The sequence below is a fragment of the Magnolia sinica genome, chromosome 15, assembly GCF_029962835.1.
Source record: "Magnolia sinica isolate HGM2019 chromosome 15, MsV1, whole genome shotgun sequence".
In the NCBI taxonomy this organism is placed as follows: Eukaryota; Viridiplantae; Streptophyta; class Magnoliopsida; order Magnoliales; family Magnoliaceae; genus Magnolia; species Magnolia sinica.
In genome coordinates, this window is record NC_080587.1 from 8,247,610 (window position 1) to 8,252,857 (window position 5,248).

Genomic DNA, 5,248 nt, shown 5'->3' on the forward strand with positions numbered 1-5,248 from the left:
ATGAAGTAGGAATAAAAATAGTATCCAGAGTAGCATTCATGGCAGACATAAAGCATATCAAGCGATCAGGCGTTTGATGTACACGATCGGAACGACGTATCGAGGTAGGTTCAGGATCTGCAACAGGTACAGTAGGTTCAGGTTGAGTGTGGTGGAGCTGGACGTGATCGACACGAGTAAACCTGCAACGGACAAAGGAGAGTACTAGAAGCAAAAGGAATATCAGGAAAGGTGGTTAGACCAGGAGATTGTGAGGTATGCGGAAGAGGAAAAAATGAAAGAAAGGCAATATGTTCAAGAAAAACAACATGTCGTGAAACCCAAACATGACGAGAAACCGAATCATAGCATCGAAAACCCTTTTGAGTTTCTCTAAATCCCAACTACATGCATTTGATCGATTTGGGAGATAGTTTGTTATGCTCACGTGAAGCCAGGTGAACATAACAGACAACCAAAAACACGAAATATGGAATATGTAAGAGGGAAGCCGTGGAGAACAAAGTATAGAGATTTACTGTTCAGAACGTTGGTTGGCATCCGGTTAATCAAGTAGACTGAATGTAACATTGCTTCCGCCCAGAAAGAACGAGGAACACTCATAGCTGTCATCAGGGTGTTGGCAGTTTCAACAATATGACGATTTTTTCGTTCAGCCACCCCGTTCTGTTGTGGAGTATCAGAACAGGTGGTCTAATGAATAATCCCATGACCCTGAAGAAATGTACGAAAATTGGTTGAGAGATATTCCCCCCTGAGTCAGAGCGGAGAGTTTGAACTGGAACCCGAAATTGAGTCTCCACCATAGAGTGAAATATCTTGAATTTTTCAAAAACCTGTGACTTCGAGTGCAGAAAGTAAATCCAGGTGTAACGTGTGAAATCATCAATGAATATAACGTAGTAACGTAACCCAGAGAGTAACATAAGTGGTGAAGGACCCTAGACATCTATATGTACTAGTTCAAATATAGAAGATGATTTTGTAATACTTAGAGGAAAAAGAATACATTTACTTTTTGAAAGACAACAAGATGAACAAGAATAATCCAAATCTTTTTTATTAAGAGAAACAGTCCCTAACATGCTAGAAGAAAATAATTGAATTAACCAATCAGAATGTGGATGACCCAGGCGAAAGTGCCACAGTTTCCACAATTTATTTGCCGAACAAATATCTGATGAAGATGGAGAAAAGAAACAACGAGCCGGAGTGACAGATGGATCAAAGTCTAGCACGTACAGACGACCATGTCACTTACCCATCCCAAGTACCTTTTCCATCGCCAGATCCTGCACAAAACAATAGTTGGAAAGAAATATGACTAAGAAGTTATTGGATGTGAGTTGACCAACTAAAATTAAATTGGAGGAGAGGTTAGGGACATGAAACACATCACGAAGGGTGAACTGGCGACGAGCAGGAGAGAAAGTCAATGATCCAACAGACTGAATAGGTAGTCTAGTTCCATCCGCAGTAGAAATAGCCTGATTGCCGGTGTAGGGACGAATGTCACGAGGATGGGATACAGCACCAGTCATATGATTGGAAGCACCTGAATCGAAGAACCATGGAGAAAATGGGGATATACCTGACATACCAGCTGCAGAAAGGGCCTGAACGATTTGCTGGAGCATTGCAGGAGTCAAAGGTGATGAAAGACCTTCAGCAGAAGATGCAGAATCACTAACAGACGACTCGGAAGAAATAGTTACAGTAGTAGCAGAAAGAGCATGTCCACAGCCGAAAGAAGATGCATAGGCACGTGTACAGCAGTCCTGAACACCATGACCAGTTCTTCGACAATAAGCGCACCATTCTTTGTATTGAGCGACAACATGACCCATTTTGTTGCAGCCGCGACAAGTCAAAGGAGTGGAACCACGTGTTGATGTAGTGGTGGACAGAGCAAGCACCATATCAGATGATCCAGAGTTGAGGAGGGAAGAGAGAACTTTCAGTCGTTGTTCCTCAGCTAATAGATCATTAATAACCGAATTCAATGAAGGAGTAGGGCTACGGTTCAAGAGAGCAGCCCGACAATGCTCGAATTCCGGACGCAGCTTCATAAGAAATTGGCGAACTTGCGCACTCTCGTGCATAGTTTGGAAAATCTTAAAGTCATGAGGAAATGTAGGATCCATCATAGTCATCTCAGTCCAAATTGTGACAATTTTAGAGTAAAATGATTGAATATTGTCGTCACATTGAGTAAGGTTAACGAGATCCCAGTCCAGAGGGTATAACCGGGCCGTATTACTCTATTGATAAATTGTCTGAAAATGCTCCCACATTACCTTAGCTGTGCGATGAGGTGTGAGGCCAACAGTAATGGACCGATCGACCGAATCGAGAATCCAGGTAATAATACGTCCATTGCTCATTTCCCAATCAGCCAATTTGTTGGCATCTATGGAAGTGGGGATAGTAACAGATCCATCAATTAGTCCCCACAAGCCACGACCCTTGAGGAAGTTCTAAAAATGTATGACCCATAGCGAATAGTTGGTACCATCAAAACTACAACGTGGGGCCTCTGTACGTGATAAGTTCTTGTCCATTGATCGGAATTAATGTAAAGCACGTAAAGAGGTGTAGTAGAAGAAGGTTTTAGATGTATTGTACAGCAGGAGATAACCCAAGGGGTTGCAGTATCTGGATCTGGTGGAATAACAACAGCAACAGGGGTTGCTGGATCTGGAAAATCTAGATTTGGAAAAGCTAGATCTAGATCTGGCGGAACAGCAACAGCAACAGGGGCTCTGGATCTGGAAAATCTATATCTGAATTTGGCGGAATAGTAACAGAAACAGTGGATCTGGATCTGGAAAATCGAGAGTAGAAACAGGGGTAAAATCGAGATATGGCGCTAGATCGGAAAAAAAAAAGAGATCTAGAACAGCAACAGGGGTTGCTGGATGGGAGCAACAGCAACAAGGGTTGTTGGAACTCGAACAGATCGAGCAATAGGGGTGGTCGGACAACACAGGGGCGCTGGATGAGCAGGGGCGACGCTGTAGGGTGGTCGAACGACGTAGTGATGGTCGGACGACACAGCAGGGGTGACCGGACGACGCAGGGGCAGTCGGACGAGCGGGGATGGTGGCCAGACGCAGCAGGGATGATCGGATCTGACAGGTGGTGCCGAATTTGGATCAGTAAAGCTCTAATACCATGAATACAGAAAGGAGCCGAAAGCTTTTGTGTATTTGAGATAACCCAAAGGGGTTGAATATATACAGATTACAGCATCTATACAAGGAAAATAATAAAATCAGAATCCTCTACCTATGGAAACGAAATATACAAGTTATGCTAGCTATACAATGTATATGTAAGTCTGTATAACAATTTAAAGCATTGCTTTAAATGTGATGGCAGATGAAAATAACTTAACCTTAGAGCGGGCAAAATGCAATTCTCTACTTCAGGTAGGTTCCAATTTTCACTTTCTTTGACAAACAACCACTCTCCTTCCTCTGTTTTAAAGCGCATCAGCTTCCAGCACCTTCGCCGCCAAAGGGATGCCCCCGCACTTCTTCACAATTTCATTTCCAAGCATTACAAGATTTGGATGTTCTTGTCTTCCATGCCCAAATGCTCGATGCTTGAACAGAGACCAACAATCATCTCTGATAGTCTTGGCAAATTGTGCGAAGGGAGAGTGCCCATGATTGAAGCAACCTTTTCACTGCGGGTAGTTACCATAATTTTACTACCCTTCGCACCTCCTCTAAGAAATTGTTTCAACCGATCCCAGTTCTTAGGATTTTCATCCCACACATCATCTAACAAAAGTAAAAACTTCTTCCCACTGAGTGTTTCTCAGAGGCGACGCTGCAATAAATCCATTTCTAGGAAATCAGATTTAGTATCGGTTGCAGACTCCAAAATTTCTTTTGTTAGCCTTCTCACATCAAAATCATCCGAGACATAAACCCACATTCTCATATCGAAATGCCTTGCTACCCTCTCATCATTATATGCCAGCCGAGCAAGTGTTGTCTTTCCAAGGCCACCCATGCCAACAACAGGAATGACCATAACATCCTCTCCATTATCCTCAATTATAAGTAATTCCATTATTTTCCCTTTATCTTCCTCCCTCCCATAAACATATGCCTCAATTACGAACGAGTCGGTCTGTTCTCGGCCCCTAATTTCCAACACCCCTTCTCCCTCTCTCAAATGGAATTTGGAACTCTCCCCAGCAATCGCATCTAATCTCCGTTCGATCTCCTTTATCTTATGCCTAATATTTAAACCGAACACGAGCAGGTTGGACAGCGAAATGAAGCCGCATACCTTATTCGTAATGCACCCCCGAATCGCCACTTTTATCCATAGTGCTTCTGTCGTGAATTCATCAAATATGTCATCTGCATCATAAGCCGCATCTTTAAGCTTTCCCAGCCAATTCAGCAGCGCCTTGTACTTCACTTGCCGCTCCTCAGCATCTTCAAGCACAGCTTGTATAGTAGACAACGTACTCCTTAGATTTTCCATCTCCTCACAAACACCTGATAACAATCCATATCCTCACAAACACCTGATAACAATCCATACTGTTCTAGGATTGGGGAGGCTAGTTTTTCAAAAACTACTTCAAGAAGGACGGCTACAACTGCTGCTGCCATTCCTTATTCCAAACAGGGAAATCACGAGAACAAAGTAGAGACGTTGAAAGAGTAAGAAAAGGACCTTTAAGATCAGATGCAAGACTAACCACTTCTAATGTTCCATCTATCTTAGATTCTTTTCTATATAATAAGCTCCATCTGACATGTTCCCATCTACATTGATTAGGATTGTTGGCCTGGTGGGCCACCATGTAGATGGTCCTGATTGCCCGGGAGTGGACGTTGTTGACTTGATTTGCAGCACTTTTCCACAGAACCTGCAACAATTTAAAAATTCATACAGACAGCTATCAACCCTGTGGGCCCACCGCAGTTGGGAGATGAAAAATATATTGTTAGTGGGATGGCACCACACATCTGCCACGTGGAATAGCCGACAGCACCTAACGACTGCCGCACATCTTTTTGCCGATCAGTGCGGTCCACTGTCTGGACGGACTAGAACACCACATGAATGTCGAGTACTAGAACAGGACCTAGCTAGTTACAATATTTCAGACAGATGCATGGCATAAACCCTAGAGTTTTAAAACACTGGATCACTACGCGAATGGACCAAATGGTCTATTTGGGACAGGGGATCCGATTAAACAGCTACTCAGAAATCA

At 43.2% G+C, this 5,248-nt stretch overlaps 1 pseudogene; it reads right to left on the bottom strand.

Moving 5' to 3' along the window:
• Nucleotides 1-3,368: 3,368 nt before the first annotated feature.
• Nucleotides 3,369-4,519, bottom strand: LOC131227347 (putative disease resistance protein RGA3; annotated as a pseudogene).
• Nucleotides 4,520-5,248: the final 729 nt, after the last annotated feature.